Here is a 23,085-nt window from a genome sequence, read left to right as displayed (position 1 = left end):
TCCACTCCCTTGGCGTGCCACGCAAAGTGGATAGATCCGCGCCATCTATTTGCTCGCACTCGCAACATTCGAAATAAATTTCGAATGCTGCGAATCCTGCCGCGCCACAGGCTGAATAAATTACTACGCATGTTCAAGACAAATATATATGGTGAAAAATTCGTATTTGTACCTTTATCCAATTCTTCACAAAAAAAAATTCTAAAAAAAAAAGCGAAAGAAACGGCCTTCAAACGAGATGACCCCCTTAAGTTTTTCTTTTAGTGTTTCGAAAGCTTCATTATTTAACTCAAATTTCACGTTTTTGCTCTTATTTTTCTGTGTGACTTCTTGATAGATAACTTCATGTTACCTTTACATAATGCGTCAGTAATGATTTCAATGTCCTTTTCATAGGATCTTCGGGAGAGGAAGAGTAAATTAGGATATCATCAATATAGACATATGCAAACTTCCCAATATATGCATTTTTGAAATATTTAAGGAGCATTTTTTAGTTCAAATGGCATCCTTGCACATTTTGCTTCATTTATAAAAAATGTGTTTTTCTTTGTCTCGTCAACTCTAATTTTAATCTGGTGGAGTCCTGATTCGAGGTCTAGTGTTGAGAATACTTTTGCTTTCCCAGATTTTCAATAGTAATATTTATATCTAGAATTGAATATCTATCCGTTATAGTTCCTTCATTTAATTTCGGAAATCAAGGGGGTCATCCAGTGTGTCGGATCCGCGGAATCGAATTTTTTTTTTGGCATTGTATCTAGATATAGCGTAGAATATATAGGGAAAGTAATTTTTTGATATTTGGAGTCATTCATGTTAAGCACGTGCTAAGTCACATGCTAGATTTATGTCGATCGCCGTAATAAAGTTTATATTTATCGGTCCGAATGACGTTCGAACTCGCTAGGGTAAGAATTGAAACCAAGGCCGTACATGTGTTTCTTCAAGAAACCTAAGGTTTATGGACTAGGTATAGCAGATTAATGGTCAGTTGAGGTTTTATGGCTAAAAATCGCGTTCCACTTTTTAAATGCGTTTTTCTCGAAAACGTATGTTGAAAATCGGCTGCCACCATAGCCCAAAATCTATCTAACGAAGTTCTTTGAAATTTTCACGACTTATTTAGAATATATTTCTACGGTCCGAAAACTAGGATAATTACGATTCATTCAGTATTTTTTTTTTATTCATTGAAAAAGCCGTAAAAAAACGCCAAAATTAAAAAAAAAAAAGTTTAACACGACACCAAAAATTTAGTTTTTAATATTTTTTAATAATCCTAGTTTGCGGACTGTAGTTAAGTCTGTACGTTAAAATGCCGTTTACTTTTTTTCTCTAAGATGATCGCAGCGCCCTCTAACGTGGCAGCAGAAAAATATCTTTTTTTGGAGATGGGTGAATAACGAACTATGTGATCGGGCTGGAAAAATTACTATGTACGCTCAAGATATTAGTAAATCTATGGTGAAAAATTCGTATTTGCATCTTTCTCCAGTTCTTCACAAAAAATTTCTAAAAAAAGCCAAAAAAACGGCCTTTACATGGGATGACCCTCTTAACCATTCGTTGCTTGGGTTTACGTTCTTGATCGGTTTCCTTTTTACCGTTCGCCGTTCTCGCTGATTGAATAAGGATATTGTTCGGACCAGATTGGTGTATTATCCTTTGTTCGAATTGTTGCCTCGATCATGGTTGTATAAGGAAGTTTAGTGTTGAAGATATTTTTTCTCATTATTCTATTTATTTCCTCGCTGTAGTTCTCATTATTTAGGGTAAAATTTATCCTTTAAATTACCCATTTTGTTTTGTAAAAACTGTTAGCTTTTTATTGCAGGTGTCAAGGGATGTACCTAACTTCATAAATCCATCTACACCTATCATAATTCATACTCTCTTAGTTCGTTCAGGACATAAAATATCACTTTTTGTCTTAAAATGTTTATAATTCTTTTGTGATAGATTTTTTAAATACCATGCATTTTTTTGTTACAATTTGTTTAATTAGTTTTATATTTTTTCCTATCGGGCAATCTGTTTTGACATAATTATTCGTTCTGCTTGAATATAGTATAGTATTTCTAAGGGATTACTATCTCGTTTAGTTTTGAAGGTATTAAAATCGGTTTACTGTCTGTCTGTCTGTCCGTCAGTCTGTCTGTCTGTCCGTCACACGCATTTTTCTCGGAGACGGTTGTAGCGATTGACACAAATTTTGGTAGAAAGATGGGAACTGTGAACGCTCACGCATATAGTGAGGTACATCCTTTTACGTCGAATTTAAGGGGGGTCCTCATACATGCAAAAGGGGGGTATAAATTTTTTCATCAAATTTAGTCATGTGGGGTATCAAATTAAAGGTCTCGGTGAGTACTTTACAAAGCCGGTCTTAGTTTTTATATTTGTTGAAAAGGTGGGGAGTGCGGGGGGTTGAAAGTGGTAATTTTTTTAACGAACCCATTCTCAGAAACTACTTAACTGAAAAATCTGAAAAAAAACAGGGGGCTGCCATTATATGGCGCCTAGGCTCCGAAATACCCTTCATACCGATACCTGTTCAAATAAAGTTGGCAGGAAAACCCCCCTTAAGTTCACCCTAGAATCACAAAATTTTGCAATAATGTAGGCTACATCATGGTGATGATGATGATTCTATCAAATTTTATGTAAATCGAACTATTACTAACAAAGTTATAATAGGTCAAAGCTGTCGCTTCAGTGCTAATTCAAGACTTTGAATGTCAATATCACTTGAAAGTGGGTATATGCATATATTACGTGCTACATACTAATGGGACAAATGCACACTCAAATCTCTATATAAAAGAAATACACAAAACCTTTCATACCTCAAGTGTCTAGCTTCCGGTTTTCCCCCTTGTTAATTTTAAGTAGGGTAAGCCGTTCAAAACTCTAAAAAAATACTGCTATTAATTCCTGGTTCTGTTGGTGCGTTTACTATTAATGGTCCCTCTCTTATTTTATGAGATTCGTTTATCCTTTAGGTTTTTTGAGGGTGTCTAAAACAATTGGAGGAATGTCCAAATTTTCTCTTAATATGTCCCGTATTATGTCTATTCCTGTTATAAGATGAGTATAGATCCATTGGTTCTGGCTTAGTTTGTTGTGAGAAATTATTATGATCTCTGGAGAAGGCATTTGATACCGCCTTCAAAGTCTCGTGCCCTGCTAAGTACAGCAAAAAGACCCTGCCACCGTGGTGGAACGAAAATCTCTCTAGTCTCAGGAAACTGACCAGAGAAATCTTCAACATCTGCTACAGGCAAAAATACTGGCAGCCATACAAGGAATGCCTAAAGAAGTACAAGTCGGCCATCAGGACCACCAAGAGGCGGTCTTGGCTAGACTATTGTCAGAACATTGAAAGCACTAGTGAATCCGCGAGGCTCAGTAAGATTCTGTCCAAGGAACATAAGAGTCCATCCTTCCTTAAAAAGTCGGAAGGCTCCTGGACGGAATCTTCTAGTGAAACCTTGGAGCTGCTGGTGCAAACGCACTTTCCCTCCAGCGAGGAGGACTGTGAGTCAGAACCTCGTTTGGAGAGTTTGCGGCAACCCCAGCTGTGCGAGACTATCAAATCGGTAATTACCGGGGATAGGATCGGCTGGGCTATAAACAGCTTCTCCGCATACAAATCTCCATAACGCCAGTCATGCTACAGAAGCAGCAGGAAAGGGTTATGCCGTGGCTTGTTGAGATTTACCGGAGCTGCATCACTTTAGGATACGTACCGCAGTCCTACCGAAAGCGGGCAGGCACGGTCATGAGTCCGCGAAGGACTTTCGGCCAATCAGCCTAACCTCTTTCGTGCTGAAGACCCTAGAACGCGTCCTGGACATTCACTTAAGGACGATTATGGAGAGAACGCCTTTCTCTAAGTCCCAGCATGCCTACCTCAAAGGAAAATCCACAGAAACCGCCCTCCACGAGGTAATTAGCACGGTTGAGCGGTCTCTGCAGTACAAGCAGTATACCCTTGCTGCCTTCTTGGATATAGAAGGAGCTTTCAACAACGTCAGTACCAACGCCATCAAGGAAGCCTTGACCGGTGTTGGATTGGAGAGGTATCTCACGCATTGGATTATATCCATGCTGAGTACCAGAATAATCCAGTCCGATCTGAGAGGCAATCACTTGACCAGAACTGTGAACAGAGGTACGCCCCAGGGTGGTGCCATCTCACCGGTGCTCTGGTTAATAGTAATGGACAAAATTTTACGTACATTGGACAGCAGCGGGGTGAAGGTGGTGGGGTATGCCGACGACTTGGTGATACTATGATAGTATCAGGGATGTTTCTGTCCATTATGAGCGACATCATGGAAGGAGCATTGCGAAAGGTGTGCCTGTGGGCCGCAAGATGCGGACTCAGCATAAACCCAACCAAAACGCAACTGATGCTATTCATCACCAAGACAAGGATACCTGAATTCCATCTACCACGGCTGAATGAACAAAGATTGGTTGTTTCCTCTAATGCAAAGTATCTGGGTTTAATCCTAGATCCTAAGCTAAATTGGAGGTTGAACATAGAACTGAGGGTTAAGAAGGCCTGTGTAGCCTTCTATGCCTGTAAAAGAACCTTTGCAAAGAAATGGGGTCTCCGGCCGAGGATGATTCTCTGGATGTACACCGCTGTGGTGCGTCCGATCCTGACGTACGGTTCTATTGTATGGTGGCAGGCTTTGAAGAAGAAATACAATAGAACGAAGCTTAATAGGATTCAAAGAACCACGTGTGCACGTGCTACGGACGCTCTGCAGTCCTGCCCGGCAGATGCTCTCAATGTACTCCTACATCTCCTCCCCCAAGACCTCCACATCAAATATGTTGCAGCGTGCAGTGCCGTCAGACTACGTGAGTCCGGATGCTGGGCAGCAAAGTCCTACGGCCACAGCAACATCCTAGATGAAATACCTCGAGAAATCTGGGCATCCCCCACGGACTATGTCACACGCAAGCTGTATTCCAGGCAGAAGTACTGGCGATATTGGAAATCTGTCGATGGCTGGAGCGTGATTGCTGTTTGTATATTTCGACGTATCCAAAATTTTGGTTTTGATGTAAAGTGTGGGTAATATGGCACCCAGGGGGCCATATTGGAAGTATGAAAAATTCTTTAAAAAATATTCTCCAAAACTTAACAATTAAGTAAAAAATAAACAATAAATTACCTTCTTTTCTTAAAATTAAGTAAATCCATTAATAAAAAAATAATGAACATAATAAAAACGAAATCAAGATAAAATACATATAAAATAAAGTTATCGGCAAAAATCGCAAATATAATAATCTCCTTCGTTTCCCGCACAAACGCAATGAGCCCATAAATTGCATCCCTGGCATTGAATCCACTCCTCCCCTTGTTGGTCATTTGAATACCTTGCATCACAAAATAAGCATTCTGCATCTAAGCTCGTTGGTATTTTATCATTTGAAGGTCCTTCGTCGAAGCTGTCGGATTGTGTGTCTAAATGATTTTCATCTGAGACAGTGGTTTTCCCTCCACGGCTACGACTTTGGATATTGTCAGGATTCTGATTTCCATCTGAAGCACTTGATGTACCTGCCAGGTGTGTTCTATATGCATAAGAAGTGAGTACTTTTGGTGTGGTACGTTTTCGCCCTCGATTCGAAGTTTTATTTTTAGGTTTTGGTATTGGTTGAATAATTTCTGGTGAAACTATGATGTTTAACTGATGATGCAACAACTCATCTCTTTGCGATGCAGTCAAATTTTCCTGTGTGTTGCTCTCTGGGCGGTTTTCGGAAGTGTTTTCATCGTTATAAACTTGAGCTTCTGCTAAAAAATCTGCGTCAGAAAAAATCTGCGGATTAAAGGGGTAGATTCCGGTGACGCGAAATCCATTTGCAGCGATTTCTCCTGTTGAGCTTCGTAGATAGGCTCGACCAAACAATTCGGCGATATCGTAGGGTTTAAGCAACCGATCGGAATGCAACAAGAAATTTCAGATTTCTTCACTATAATAGGTTTTTAGTGCCCCCATAAAGGTTTTATCCAGGGGCTGCAATTTATGCGTGGTGTGAGGTGGAAGAGTAACTATTGTTACATAGTTCTCATGAGCTAACTCCAGAAGTTCAATGTTACGAGTGTGGCTGTAATGCCCGTCGAGTATTAACAGTACAGGCGACTCCTTAGTTGGATTTGTTTTAGAAAGAAAATGACGAAACCAATCGGTGAATAAATTCGTTTGAATCCAGCCGGATGGGTGGACTTTGCTGATAGCACCATGCGGAGCTCCTTTCATAAGTATATCGGAATAATTTTTTCTGGGGAAAATCATCATGGGTGGTATAAAAAACCCGGAAACATTCATACAGCAAACCACGGTCATCAATGATCCTCGTTCCGCAGCAGTTAAAGCACCTATTTGTTTTTTGCCTTTCTTCCCAATTATTTGAGGAACTTTAGATTGAACGATTGTCAGCCCGGTCTCGTCAACGTTGAAAATGCGATCAGGAGGGTATCGAATTTTTTCCATTTCCGCCTTCAAAATCTCAAAAAATTCCTTTACTGCCTCACGGTTAAAGCCTTGAACACGGGCAAAAGATGTTCCTAATGGTTTCCTTAAAGAAAGTTCGTGTTTGTGTCTTCGTAGAAAAAGGTCTAACCACGAACGCCCTGCTATTTCCTTTGTAAAATTGTTGGGTATGTTATTTTTCAAAGCTAACTGATAGGCCATTCGCCGAACATCTATTCATGTTAGACCATAGTATTTCGCTTCCATTAGAAGAATATACTCCACGAGTTTCTTTTCTATATTAAGTGGAAGTACAGTTTTCCTGCCTAGCGGTTTTTCAACAATTTTTTCAGACTCTCCTAGATCGTGCACAAACCTTCTTAATGTAGTCCTCGGTACGCCAAACATTTTTACGGCTTTTTTGTAACCCATCGTCTTACTCCTGACTGCATCTATAGCTTTTTTCATTTGTTCCGGGTCCCATGTTTTCCTCTTTTTGGCTACGGTTAACATAATGCTGTTCCGGGGCATCTATAGGAAACAATGCAGCAATCTTTAATACTTTTGTGTTTCAAACATCGATTATGGCCCCCGGAGGCCATAATCGAAACCGAACGGAGGGCCATATTAAACTTATGCAATCACAGAAAAAAAAAGCAAAAAATAAAACGAAAAGTGAACCGTGCTTCAGCATTACCTTGATATGTAATACTGCTGAACCTGTAAAAACTTTTTAGCACAAAACACCATTTAAACATGCCACATTTACAGGAATACCGACAACAAATATCTTCTTGGAAGAAAGTTAGAAGAACACAAAGAACAGAAACTAGAATTTGTCTCTACCATTTGTCATTTAAATGACATATGGATACATGAAAAAACAGCTGTTAAGATTGTGGTTGTTGCACAGTGGCGTTTTTATATGTGGCTGTTTTGTGTCGCGTAGAATCGTAGGGGGCCAAAATACCAGCAGGGGCCAAATTTAGACCTTCTCCTCTATTATTCTGTTAAGGGAAAGTCGCACCGCGTCCTTGAAGAACTATTGTTCCAATTTGATTCACGTCAGCAAGTATACACCCGTGCCCTGGAGAAGGGAGCATATTGTTCCCGAAATATTGATATATGCTGAATAAAATAATCACTACAAGCGACGGAGATGTTACGTTTTAATTCCTTAAACCTTTTCGCTAAAAACACCGCGACCGCACATTCTATGTGGTTGTCAGTTGTTGTAGACGAGCAATTTGATTTTTTACCATTTGACACTCAGCGCGTAATGTGGCGATTTTAATTTTATTCTTATTTCCTAATTTCAATTTGTTTAATTGATCGACTATTCCCTCCAGTTCCTTCGTTTTTCTTTCAATTCTGTTGTGCTTTGCATTGCACTTATTTTCGCATTTCTTCTATCTAACGAAGTGTGGATAGTCACGTATTTTCCTAAAAGGCAGTGGCACTTTGCAAAAAAGCCTAATTTCACTTGATAGTTTTCTTTCTTATTAATTCTAATATATTATTTTAACTCTACTCACGGTAGCTAGTCTCAGCGAAGTCCTTTTAACGTCGGGAATTTCTGAGTGGACGTCCTTTTGGTGTATCTGTCTTGTTATTCGTTTGTTCAGCTTCTGTTGATTGAAGTTCCTTTAATCCAATATTTGGTCTATACCTATAGTATATTTTGGCACGGTTTGAACCAAACTGTGTGAGAGTCCCACGACATCAAGGGAAGCCGTGAGGGATCTAGGTACAATACCTGGAACTGAAAATATTATAGGAACTATAACCACCCACTCCAGGCGCCAAATTTCTTTGATTTCCCAAGCCAGCGGTTCATAGTTCACTTTCTTTTCCACGTGTAGCCAGAAATGAGATGGTACAACGTCTCTAACGCCGAACCACACATTCTACAATGGTCATTCTCCACCCGCTCTTTCATTATGAGTTTTTGATAAGTTCGGGTGGCGACCACTCAGTCCTGAATGGCACACATAGATCCCTCCGTCTCAAAAAAGACCTCCCCAGCGCACAACCATCTGTCCGGCAAATGCAAACCGACAAATGGTTGCCAAAGACAATGCACATGTTTACCGTGCTGGTACCATCGTAGGTTTGTGGAGCCGGCCACTAAACGTACGAACCCATACACTTTTATCGTGGGTTCAAAGAACTTAGTTCGCTGGGGAACGCGGCGACGTCTACCCGAAGTGCACCAACACCTTTCTTACAGGCACGGGCATGGTGGTCTCATTCCTCCCCATCCACAGACACAACAAAGTTTTCATCGACAGCTGAAATTAGCGGCATCAAACACTACGTCCATCACAGCTAAGGACTACAGGCAAGTAGAGGTGAGTCGTGGCTTGTGTATGAATTTTTTGGGGCGCTTCATTTTGGCTAATAGCAGTGTCCCCATATTAGGCACGTATTTTCTGTCCCACGATGAGCTGCTGGGGTATATGCGGCTTAGATCCCTGATAGACCCCACAACCTCACATAGGTCGTCAGAGAAAATTTCAACCTGCTCACCCAGCGCTCTTTCTACCGTTTTTAAGAAATTGCGATTCACGTATTTGTACACTTCTCATATTGCAACATCACTACCGAGCGTCTGAACAGCTGCTTAGGCAGAGTATATGCAAACCTTCCAACAGCAGTTGGTCATCTTCGGTCCATCTGATCCCAAAGCCTAATGGCGACCTTATGGAGATTATAGGCGCCTGAATACTCAGACGATTCTATACCGGTACCCCATTCAATTCATCCAAGGCTTCGCGATTTATTTACCAAACTGTCGTGGTTTAATGACCTTAGGCATTTCTAAGGCTTACCATTAAATCTCTGTAGCCCTCGCAGATATTCCATAGACAGCAATTTGCATAACGTTCGGACTTTTCAAGATCACACGGATGACTTTTGACCTGTGAAGTGCAGTGTAAACCTTCCAGAGGTTCATCCACTCCGTACTACGAGATTTGGAGTACTGTTTAGTCTACCTGAATGACGTAGTGGACGCATTTTCAACTGAGTACGAGCATTTTGCACATCCTGAATGCATTCTTCAAGTCTCCTTGATAATGGTATAATCCTTAACTTTGAAAAGTTCAGATATTCCCACCCGAATCCGCTCACCACCAGGCTTTACTCAACGCCTTCCTGTCTGGTCCTAAGGCCAAGCAATCGCGGGAAGTTTTGTGGTCTCTAGGAGCCGCCCACGCGTTTGAAACAAACCAGCTTTTGCTTGGTTGTTTCAACGCTACACTTTGACATTCCCTCAACAGGATGAAACTTTTGCCATAAGGTCAAGCTTCTACTCGCAAATTTCGGGATACATCAGCCAGTTTACATGGGATATTCAAGATGTGTCCCGTGAAGACAAATTATAGGGCCCATACACTGTCAAAACAAATTGCGCAACGGGGAGATGCGCAACGTTGCGTTGTGCAATTGCATTTCCCATACACTTAGTGAAATTTTGTTCAAACATTAGCTACAAGTTGGAAACGGTATGAGTAACATGCCATTAAAAGGGTATTGCATCTATATGTATTGTTATCGGGAGGAGTAGGAGAGTAAGGGGGTGGAGTCCTGTCTAGCCTCCCTTCCAGATTGGGGCTATAATTACTCTAACAGCTTATTTATGATTCGAAACTAGCCCTTTTTCGAGGTGCTGTAACTTTAAGAGAAATAAAAAGGAAGGATATTTTTTTCCTTCTAAATATCCTATTTACTCTCTTACTGTCCGGGGATATGGTTGGCAAACTCAACTGTACCATGATAATATCTAAATACCCCCCATTAGACGCAGGGAATTTGAGAGAGAGGACATCCTTTATCACGGCAGAAATGGAGTTTAAAATTAAACCTCATCGTTTAAAGGGATGATGGCTGCCGCTATCCTTTAACGAGGTTAGAAAAAGAAAACCTTTCTCCCCATTCCGTCCTCCTCGCGGGTTAACCTTGAAAATTCAACTTGGTCATGCTGATGTAAAAGGAACCCCACTTTGAATGGCCATAACTTTGTAAGGGCGCATCGAGTTCCTCTTCCTACTTTCCACCCCTCCGGGGATGAGGTTGAAATTCTACCTTTATGAAAATTATATTTCAGCGGTCGGCTGAAAAATATTGCGCAACGAAGCACAACATGTCCATACACAACACATCGTGTTGCGCAACCGTCTCCGTTGCCCAAAAGATTTCAAACATGTTTGAAATCCGTCAAACATTTGCGCAACACGTCAAACGCGCCCATACATTAGCAAAGTATTGCGCAACACCCTGCGTTGCGCAATTTGTTTGATAGTGTATGGGCCCTATTAGATCAACATCGCAGCCACAGTCGATCCGCGGTAATCGCTGTGGCCCAGACGAATGACGCAGTTCTTCAGAGCTTAAGGTCAAACGGCAAATACAAGTTTAAGGAGTTCCTCGTCTTCGGCTCACCTTGCACATCTTTGGCTCACCTTCCTCTATCTACCGCGAAATCTCCGAAAAAGGATCTCTTGCGCATCTTTGCATTTGGACAACGAACCGGCTAGTCTCCAGCAAATATTTCAGGTCGCCCATGAACACGGACGTGAATTCTTGGGCTAGAGAGTGTATCGCATGGTAAAGATGTAAGGTTACTAGGCACGCTAAGAAGGAATTAGGTGTATTGCTTAAGGGGTTCATCCCCTGTGAAGGCCGTTTTTTTCGCCTTTTTTGAAAAATTATTTTGGAGGACTGGATAAAGATAGAAACGTGATTTTTTCATCATATGTTTATTGATATCTCTAGTATATGTGATACATTTTTCAGCTTGATATCGTAGCTAGTTTTTGGAATACGTGTCAATTTATGCACCAATCTCCAAAAAAGGTGTTTTTCTGCTGCCACGCCGCAGGGCGCTGTGTTCATCTGAAGAAAAAAAACTAAACGGCATTTTAATGTGGACAATATTCTACGGTCCGCGAACTAGGATAATTAGAAAATATTAAAAGGTAAATTTTTGGTGGGCTTTCAAAGTTAATTTTTTGCATTTTGGTGTTTTTTTACGACTTTTTTTATGAATAAAAAAAAACTACCCGTCCGATTGCAATTATCCTAGTTTGCGGACCGTAGAAATATGTATTAAAGAAGTCGTGAAAATTTCAAAGAATTTGATTGGATAGATTTTGAGCTATGGTGGCAGCCGATTGTCAAGATGCAGTTTTGAGAAAAACGCATTTGAAAATTTAAATGTCATTATCAACAGCAAAATTTTAACTCACCATTAATCTACTATACCTGGTCCATAGAGAGTACCCTCCGTTTCTTCAAAAAAGTTTTGTAAGGCCGATTGTTGCTCTCTGGTTTCAATTCTGGCTCTTTTAGAGAAGTCAGTCGATCGTCGTTCGGACCGCCAAATTGGCGCTTCATTTAGGCGGTCGGCATAAACCTGACATATGTGACTAACTTGACATCCCATTGTCACTAGGATTTTGAGAAGGCCATTGAGTCCTTCATTGAAAATAATTACAGCCAGAAAAGTGACTATTTCTACATCCTTGGCCCCAGAATGAGGGTGTTTAGGAGCGAAAGTCCAGATCAATGCATTTAACGACTCATTGTTCCCATTTTTTTCTCGAAATGTCCTACCCATTCCTACGTATATTTTATTATTGAGAGAGAATTGAGAAGCTAGGGAGTATTTTAAAACCTAGATGCCATGTGCACGGACCACCATGAATTTTTTCATATATTTAGGTTTGATATCTTCTCAGAAAAAGCCATTGAAATAAATGATCTTTTTTGAATCCCCGCACTTCCTTTCCTAATATCTGCTACGAAAAGTACCGATCGATACTTTTCATTTGATATCCCACATGGCTACATTCAGTGAAAAAACAACTGTACACCCCCCGATTCCATATATGGGGACCTCCCTTAAACTCAACGTAAAACAATGTTACTCACTGAATGTAAGGAGATCCACAGTTATCACAATTCCACCAAATTTCTTCTCAATAACTGTAACCGTTTCTGAAACAGACAGCCGCATCGAAAAACAGATAGTAAACTGATTTTAATAAGCTTTTGTAGAAAACAAAAAGCAGAACTGAAAAATATTAATTCGAGTTTTCTTCTATAAATCGTAGAAAATGACCGTTGGTACACACAGGATGGTATTACCCCTTAATTCCCCAAAAAAGGTCAAGTTGAAATTAATGTCCATGTTTTTTTTTACAGTTGGTATATAAGTTGAAAAAAAACTAGGATTTTTTCCTTAGTTTGTAAATATTTTTATTCTTTCCCGCATACAATCGTTTCGGAGACCACATGCCTCCTTCCTCAGTGCTAGTATCTAATTATGCGTAATGTATGCGGGAAAAAATAAAAATATTTACAAACTAAGGAAAAAAACCTAGTTCTTTTTTCAAAAAAGTCAACTTTAGTTTCGGCCGGCCTAGGCCTGAATTTGACTAGGTGTTTGAATTTATATAAAAGAGCAAATGCAACCTTAGCCACGCTGGTCTCAGGGCAAAGGTGAGGCAGTGTTGCTTCTTCCCTGGAAGAAATCGCACGCCATGTGATACTATCAAGTTCGGAAGTCTGGTCTTTTTTTCTCTATTGTTCCCTTGACTCTAACTGTCGAAATTATCTTTAGCTCTTTAAGAAGATTCGAGATGCTCTAAATGTCAAATGAAGGCAACCAACAGCTGCCTAAAAGTATGCAAATACCATGCGTAAGAAGTTGTTGGGTCAATGAGGAATCTCTTATGTAGATCCTCTGGCAATCCATTGTGGCACAAGAAATGAGCATGCTGATGGCTGCGACAATGGAGCATCAAGAAAACCCTCGTCGAATCAATTACTCTGCCTGCCTGTAGCTGTACGTCCGAATCGAGGAGGAATTTGCTGCCGCAAGTTTTAACGATTGCGGTGTTGATTTATAATTCCGGGATGCAGAAAGAACCGAGACTTTAGCGCCTGTATCGACGAAGTAGTGGCACCGACTCAAACAGTCATAAATTGTGATTCGACATGCTGCATTTCGAGTAGCCGTTTTAGCTAGTTTTTTTGTCAAAAAAGTGCAGAGGCTAGAGCCGTTTTCTGCGATACTTCGATGGAACCAGCATGCCCCGGTACAGGTTGGGGGTCCTGACAACCTACCACACGATCGTTCTTTTCGATGAAGTTGTAATCGGGATTTTGGCAGGAAAGCTGCCCGAATAAATCATTAAAACTTAAAACTTTTGTTTTTTTTAAAGAAGGGTTAATGTATAACCCATAACTCAAGCGAGCAAGGGTGAATACATTCGAAGGCAATTTAATAAACGTTCCGAAGTAAAAAAAATCTTCATTCACCAATAAATAATTTAATATACGTTTTTCTATTTTTGTTTAAGAGGGGAAAGTTACATTTACAAAACAAACAAGCTTTTGAAATAGAGGATATCACGAACATAATCCCAAATTTTGACGTAAATCCATGTTAGCCGGAAGATTACGGAGGTGTCACCCGATTTTCACCTTCAGTGACTAGACTACACGCAGAAATTATTTTCAGAATAATATCAGCTACAGGAGCTGTTTCCAAGTCTATATGGAAATCTAGAACAAATATTGACACGCAGTAGGTAATCCTTTCCACAAGTCGAACCGTTTAAAAATTCCTGATTCTAAGTGACGACGCCAGCTTCCGAGAACACAAATGATAACAATAAAGGAGCCTAGCGACCATGTATTAAGGTTTTTCCATATGATGTGGATTATGAAAAATATAAATCCTAGAGGAGAAGGTCTAAATGTGGCCCCCCCTTTTGTTTTTCGAGCATGAAAAGAAAAATGAAGATCGGCATGTCAAGTTTCATGTGCTATGCATTTCAATATTCTCCTGGTCATTGATTCGTAAGGAAAAAACATGATAAAATTCCATATATTTTTAACAAAATCGTATATTTCGACTTATCCAAAATTTTGGTTTTGATGTAAAGTGTGGGTAATATGGCACCCAAGGGGCCATATTGGAAGTATGAAAAATTCTTTAAAAAATATTCTCCAAGACTTAACAATTAAGTAAAAAATAAACAATAAATTACCTTCTTTTCTTAAAATTAAGTAAATCCATTAATAAAAAAATAATAATGAACATAATAAAAACGAAATCAAGATAAAATACATATAAAATAAAGTTATTGGCAAAAATCGCAAATATAATAATCTCCTTCGTTTCCCGCACAAACGCAATGAGCCCATAAATTGCATCCCTGGCATTGAATCCACTCCTCCCCTTGTTGGTCATTTGAATACCTTGCATCACAAAATAAGCATTCTGCATCTAAGCTCGTTGGTATTTTATCATTTGAAGGTCCTTCGTCGAAGCTGTCGGATTGTGTGTCTAAATGATTTTCATCTGAGACAGTGGTTTTCCCTCCACGGCTACGACTTTGGATATTGTCAGGATTCTGATTTCCATCTGAAGCACTTGATGTACCTGCCAGGTGTGTTCTATATGCAGAAGAAGTGAGTACTTTTGGTGTGGTACGTTTTCGCCCTCGATTCGAAGTTTTATTTTTAGGTTTTGGTATTGGTTGAATAATTTCTGGTGAAACTATGATGTTTAACTGATGATGCAACAACTCATCTCTTTGCGATGCAGTCAAATTTTCCTGTGTGTTGCTCCCTGGGCGGTTTTCGGAAGTGTTTTCATCGTTATAAACTTGAACTTCTGCTAAAAAATCTGCGTCAGAAAAAATCTGCGGATTAAAGGGGTAGATTCCGGTGACGCGAAATCCATTTGCAGCGATTTCTCCTGTTGAGCTTCGTAGATAGGCTCCACCAAACAATTCGGCGATATCGTAGGGTTTAAGCAACCGATCGGAATGCAACAAGAAATTTCGGATTTCTTCACTATAATAGGTTTTTAGTGCCCCCATAAAGGTTTTATCCAGGGGCTGCAATTTATGCGTGGTGTGAGGTGGAAGAGTAACTATTGTTGCATAGTTCTCATGAGCTAACTCCAGAAGTTCAATGTTACGAGTGTGGCTGTAATGCCCGTCGAGTATTAACAGTACAGGCGACTCCTTAGTTGGATTTGTTTTAGAAAGAAAATGACGAAACCAATCGGTGAATAAATTCGTTTGAATCCAGCCGGATGGGTGGACTTTGCCGATAGCACCATGCGGAGCTCCTTTCATAAGTATATCGGAATAATTTTTTCTGGGGAAAATCATCATGGGTGGTATAAAAAACCCGGAAACATTCATACAGCAAACCACGGTCATCAATGATCCTCGTTCCGCAGCAGTTAAAGCACCTATTTGTTTTTTGCCTTTCTTCCCAATTATTTGAGGAACTTTAGATTGAACGATTGTCAGCCCGGTCTCGTCAACGTTGAAAATGCGATCAGAAGGGTATCGAATTTTTTCCATTTTCGCCTTCAAAATCTCAAAAAATTCCTTTACTGCCTCACGGTTAAAGCCTTGAACACGGGCAAAAGATGTTCCTAATGGTTTCCTTAAAGAAAGTTCTTGTTTGTGTCTTCGTAGAAAAAGGTCTAACCACGAACGCCCTGCTATTTCCTTTGTAAAATTGTTGGGTATGTTATTTTTCAAAGCTAACTGATAGGCCATTCGCCGAACATCTATTCGTGTTAGACCATAGTATTTCGCTTCCATTAGAAGAATATACTCCACGAGTTTCTTTTCTATATTAGGTGGAAGTACAGTTTTCCTGCCTAGCGGTTTTTCAACAATTTTTCAGACTCTCCTAGATCATGCACCAACCTTCTTAATGTAGTCCTCGGTACGCCAAACATTTTTACGGCTTTTTTGTAACCCATCGTCTTACTCCTGACTGCATCTATAGCTTTTTTCATTTGTTCCGGGTCCCATGTTTTCCTCTTTTTGGCTACGGTTAACATAATGCTGTTCCGGCGCATCTATAGGAAACAATACAGCAATCTTTAATACTTTTGTGTTTCAAACATCGATTATGGCCCCCGGAGGCCATAATCGAAACCGAACGGGGGGCCATATTAGACTTATGCAATCACAGAAAAAAAAGCAAAAAATAAAACGAAAAGTAAGCCCTGCTTCAGCATTACCTTGATATGTAATACTGCTGAACCTGTAAAAACTTTTTAGCACAAAACACCATTTAAACATGCCACATTTACAGGAATACCGACAACAAATATCTTCTTCGAAGAAAGTTAGAAGAACACAAAGAGCAGAAACTAGAATTTGTCTCTACCATTTGTCATTTAAATGACATATGGATACATGAAAAAACAGCTGTTAAGATTGTGGTTGTTGCACAGTGGCGTTTTTATCTGTGGCTGTTTTGTGTCGCGTAGAATCGTAGGGGGCCAAAATACCAGCAGGGGCCAAATTTAGACCTTTTCTTCTATTTTTTTAACAATTTTTTCAATGTGACTACACGCAACCAATGTTTTTCGAGGTTTTCAAGGGTGAAAATGTCCGAAGACAATTTAATAAACGTTCCGGAGTAAAAAAAATCATCTTCATTTACCAATAAATTTATATATTAAATAAGTTTTTCTATTTTTGTTCAAGAGGGAAAAGTTTTCATCCATTTAAAAAACAAACAAGCTTTTGAAATAGAGGATATCACGAACATAATCCCAAATTTTGACGTTGTTAGCCGGAAGATTTCGGAGGTGTCACCCGATTTTCACCTTCAGTGACTAGACTACACGCAGAAATTATTCCCAGAGTAATACCAGCTACAGGAGCTGTTTCCAAGTCTACATGCAAATCTAGAACAAATATTGACACGCAGTCGGTAATCCTTTCCACAAATCGAACCGTTTAAAAATTCCTGGTTCTAAGTGACGACGCCAGCTTCCGAGAACACCAATGATAACAATAAAGGAGCCTAACGACCACGTATTAAGGTTTTTCCATATGATGTGGATTATGAAAAATATAAATCCTAATAGTTCATAGTTAGTAAGGACTCTTTTTATGTTCGTTTAATGTTATTTGAAAATCGTCATTTTTAACCCCGATATTCTATACTGGACGCTTTTTAAGGTTTTGTGTAAAACAAAACCTTATTAAAATCGATTCAATGTCTATCTGTCTGTCTGTCACACGCATTTTTCTCCAAAACGGCTAAGCCGATCCGAACGAAATTTGGTGGACAGATGGGAGCTATGAAATCCCACGCATACAGTGAGTGGCATAAATTTAGGTGGAGTTTAAAGGGGGCCTCCCCATACATGCAAAGGGGGGATTCAAAAATTTTTTTCAGCGGATATAGTTGTGTAGGTTATCAAATGAAAGATCTCGATTTGTACTTTCCGAAACTGATATTAGTTTTGGCATAAATTGCAAAATGCGTGAGTAAGGGGTCAAAATGTACGCACTTGAAGTGAGACAGGACTCATTTTCGGAAACTACCCAATCTAAAAATCCGAAAAAAATCAGGGTGGTGCGCCTAGATGAAATCTAGGCCTCAAAATATGTCCCATTCCGATATCTGTTCAAATAAACTTACTAATAGTATATTACTACTACTTTATCCCAGGACTTCCGAATTTTGTACCAGCATCGAGGACAATATTTTGTATATACATGCAAAATTTCGTAGAAATCTTGCAATTAACGCCAAAGTTATAGCAGTTCAAACTTAGCAATTTCGCGCGAATTTACCGCTTCCAAAGCCATGCAAATCAGATGCTGACGTCATAATTACCCGGAATAATTGACATTCGCGTGAAATATTAAAATCGCATTTATGAAGAATCTACTTATCTGCAGCATTTTTTAAGATTTTGTGTAAAACACTTATGTGAAATCTAATCTTCGAGAGATGTCCTATTCTGGTACCTTCTCAAAATATTTACTAAAAGTATATTATCAACTTTTAGAAATTGACTAAAAAACCCCTTAAGTCCATCCTAAGTGTACTAAATTTTGCACCGACATAGAGGACAGCCTCATGCAAACACATGCCAAGTTTCATGAAAATCCAACTATTATTGGGAAAGTTATAGCAATTCGAACTTATCAATTTCGCGCTAATTAACAGGATCCTAAACCATACAAATAAGATGCTGTCGTCATAATTAACGAGAATAATTGAAATTCGAGTGAAGTATTAAAATTCCATTCAAGAAGAATCTAATTCTCCTTAGCCCTTTTTTATATTTGATCTTGGTTAAATTGTTGGCATTTGCTAATAATATTAGGCCTACAAATAAGTTCTGTCGGTTTTCACAATAGATGGCGTAGCTTGTTTTTTATTCCATTGATCCACATTTCCAAACATTTATCCGAAAGCTACTGTCAATAGGCACAAACGTCAGTATAAATTATTTAATTGAAGTGTAAACAACAATACTTTTTTCATCAACGAAAATGGCCAATTTTGTACCAAATAATGTGTTTTTGCGGGGAGTTCTACTTCATTATTTCAATATGAAGAAAAAAGCAACCGAAAGTCATCGCATTTTGGTGAAAGTTTATGGTGACCATGCTCTATCTGAACGAACGTGTCAGAGGTGGTTTGGACGGTTTAAAAGTGGCAATTTTGACTTGGAAGACGAAGAGCGCGCCGGACGGCCAACAATTTTTGAAGATGAAGAATTAGAGACATTGCTCGACCAAGATTTATCGCAAACGGAAGAAGAACTTGGAAAAACACTTGGAGTCACTCAGCAAGCCATTTCCAACCGTTTAAAAGCAACGGGAATGATCCGAAAGTTCGGAAGTTGGGTTCCGTATGAACTGAAGCCAAGAGACGTCGAACGCCGTTTTTTCACTTGCGAACATCTGCTCCAACGACAAGAAAGGAAGGGTTTTCTGCATCGAATAGTTACTGGCGATGAAAAGTGGATCCATTACGATAATCCCAAGTGTCGGGCAACGTGGGGATACCCCGGCCATGCCTTATCATCGACGGCCAAAGCGAATATTCATGGTGAGAAGATCATGCCGTGTATATGGTGGGACCAGCTGGGTGTGGTATACTATCAGCTGCTAAAACCGAACGAAACGGTCACGGGCAAACTCTACCGACGTCAAATGATGCGTTTGAGCCGCGAACTCAAGAAAAAACGGCCGCAATACCACCAAAGGCATGATAAAGTTATTTTGTAACATGACAATGCTCGTCCACATGTTGCACAGCCCGTTAAAACATATCTAGAAACGTTGAAATGGGAAGTCCTACCCCACCCGCTGTACTCTCCAGACATTGCTCCTTCTGATTACCATTTGTTCCGGTCGATGCAGCATGGCTTGGCTGACCAGCACTTCTCCAATTACGACGAACTCAAAAAATGGCTCGATGAGTGGATAGCGGCCAAGCAGGCCAATTTTCGGCGCGATGGTATCTATGAATTGTCTGAAAGATGGAAGAAAGTTGTGGCTAGCGATGGGCAATACTTTGAACAATGTATGTATAACCAATTTTTCACAATAAAGCGTCAAATTTAAAGAAAAAACCAACAGAACTTATTTGTAGGCCCTATATTAAACTCAGAGTGTGAAGTGTATGAGGTTGACTATTTCAATTCAGGGCTTTCTATCAAATGATTTATTTAAATTACTTTCTAAAAAATAGATGCCAATAGAATTTTTAACTATGTGACACGGAACTGTCAGGCTCACCGCTCCTCACATCTTCTTTTTCTTCAGCCTTCAGTTCACAAGCGGGGTCGACTCATCGTGATCGGTTTCGTGATTTTATTTTATCAAATGCCTGATCAGGATGTAATCGCGAGACCTTCAAATCCCCATCCAGTGTATCATGCGACCATTGTTTTGGCCGGCTTTTTGGTTGCTTACCATTGACTTCGATGTTCTCACCAATACTGGTTGTTGAATTCTCGTTAGCGTCAATTACGTGACCACATTATCGAAAACGCCTTTCTTGCAGTTTTTCCACGATCGGTGCAAAGCCATATCAATCGCAATCCGTTCATTGTCCTTTATAGTCAACACTCAAACTATAGAGAGCGACAGACGGACGACATTGCAGTAAATTTTAGATTTGGGACGTGCGCTGATACGTCGATCACAAAGAACACCAGTTGCGGAATGTCACTTCATCCAGGTGGCGTTAATGCTTGAAACATTTCATTACGCAGTTCTCCATTGGCTGGTAGCATTGACTCGAGATATTTAAATCACTCAGTTCTTTCAATGGCAGTAATCTGCCCCTCCAGATATTTAAATCGCTGAGTTCTGGCAATGGTGGTAACCTGCCCAGAACTGAGCGATTTAAATATCTCGGGTCAATGCTATAAGCCAATGGAGAACTACGTTATGCTCCTCACATAGGGAAACACAAAACCTTTTATACCTGAAGCGTAAAGCTTCCGGTTTCCCGACTTGTTTTGAAACTATGTAAGAAAACAGTGAAATTGTGGACTGGTCTCCTTCGCGAAATTTTTGAATTCTCCTGAATCCTTAAGACTCTTCACCTTTGTAAAGGAAATATTTCTTTGCTATGTCTTATCCAGGATCTCCTTCACTTGAACGCATAATCTTGACAAAACATTCATTTTTCATATTTCGGTATTGATAACCAGATCCGCAATGATTATATGCAAGTTTGGATTAAATATGAATTCGAAATGACGGTCAATAGAATGAATGGACCGCTAAAAGCCTCATCCTCGGCATTCTAAGCTTACTTTTACCTCCACTTTTAAGATATAATAACGAACAAAATAAAATTGATTCAACTCATTTCACTAGTTGAAAATGATCCTTTCTCCATTATTGGTAAATTTTCCTAGAGAAACACTGCTTTCCACACTTCATCTCTATTTTGTATTGTATCTGTTTTCATATTAAAATTCATCGCAATATCCTTTCTAATAATAATACACAATGAAAGCATAACACTGACAAATAAGACAGCCAAAAAGGGATTTCTCAAACATTATCCTTTAAATCTCGGACTTGCAGAAAATTAGAATAATTTTGTGTTTTACCTTTTAAATCCTTAGGCAGATTTCGGAAGAGACAAAAAGTTTTACTATGCATTTCATTACTCCCGACCACTATTTAACATCCCTTATATTCCCAAAGATATCTCCAGAGCCATATACAAAGTGTTGAGATTGTGTCCAGTTCATGGAATTTTCCATCTGCAAGATATGAAATCGGGTGTTCGGGCTCCTCCCTTTGAAGGAGGAAAATAAATTTCCCGACAAATTGAAGAGGAAAGCCAAAAATGCTTGAGTGAAACAAAAAAAAAAACCCCATTGTTTGCGCAAGTCCTTCCATCTTTCTAGCCCTGCCTTTCTGTTGCCTGCTTGCCTATGTGTCCTTATATACTTAGCCATGACCAAAGAGAAGGGCGTATCAACTTGAGTGTGTGAGGGTATGCCTCCATGGGGATGACGATGATGTAGGCACTTTATATAGGTAGGCAGACACGTTCAACAGCTCGGTTGATTGTGGTGTGTGATTCCTTAATCTCTCTGGCAGTCTCAATGATTTTATGAATTTCCTGTATGGAAAATAGGCGTGTCTGTTCAGTCGTTTGTTAGTCTATTCTTCAGGGGCACAGGAAAAGTTTCCGAAAATATTTGAAAATGCTTTTTCTGTGCTGATTTCAGTTTATTGTTATTGAAAGGCAAATGGGGGTAGATTTTCTCCGTCGCCGGGAACACAACATTTTGAATTACATTTCGTATCCTGTTTTCCGCTCTGTCTACGAAACGAAAACAGGGCAAATTTCTGACAAAAATATCAAAAGCTATTTGATAAGGATATAAAGCGAAATGATTTCATTGAGCTGATAGGAGAATGTATTTTAGGAATTATTCAATTCCAAGGATTTGCTATTTTAAGGAAATTGCGAAGGCTTTTTGGAGTACTTTAGAAAGTTACGTAGCTCTTTTATTTTTAAGCCAATATTAAGATGAACTGTTCAGAATTTTATGGTAGATAAACGTGAGGCCTGAACCCGGAACTAGGTATAATAGGCATATGCGGGAACACATGTAAAATCCCTCAATGGGAATTGAATGCCGTGAGATGTTCTCCTCCAATCCAAGCAGCCGATCTTGAAACTTCATTATATTGAGAGATCTCGAAGATCGTTGTGATTTTCGTTACGCTGTGCGCTCTTTTATGCCAGGTTTACATATTATATTTGCCAAATCTTAAGAAAAAGTCGCAAACCTATGGATAAGGTGTTTGGCATGGTCGCTAGCGTTGATTGACGATCTAGCGCGTCAAGATTCATCAAACCATCGTAATGCAAACATGTGGATAAGGTGTTTGGCTGTTACGTTCGCTAGCGCTTGCCACCGATTCGATGAAGAGTAGGTTTTGGCACAAATCAAAGGGTGTGTACGGAAAGCATCAAGAAAAATCCAGATCGGCGGAGAAGAGGCTGGTTTCCGCTCCGGTTGTTCCTTCATTGGCGCAATATGCGGAGTTTAGATCCTCATCTGCTCTTAGTCGATTTTGAGATGACTTTCGACAGCATCAATAGCGAGTGTATCTGAAGAGTTCTACGCAGGAGAGACATTCCACAGAAACTAATAGTTAATACCAGAGCGACATATGATACCGCAAAATATATTCATGCTGCCTTGGTTGGAGGACGAGGAAGGGTTCAATGAGCATCA

Source organism: Hermetia illucens, chromosome 7 (assembly GCF_905115235.1).
Source record: "Hermetia illucens chromosome 7, iHerIll2.2.curated.20191125, whole genome shotgun sequence".
NCBI lineage: Eukaryota > Metazoa > Arthropoda > Insecta > Diptera > Stratiomyidae > Hermetia > Hermetia illucens.
This window is presented reverse-complemented; position numbering follows the sequence as displayed.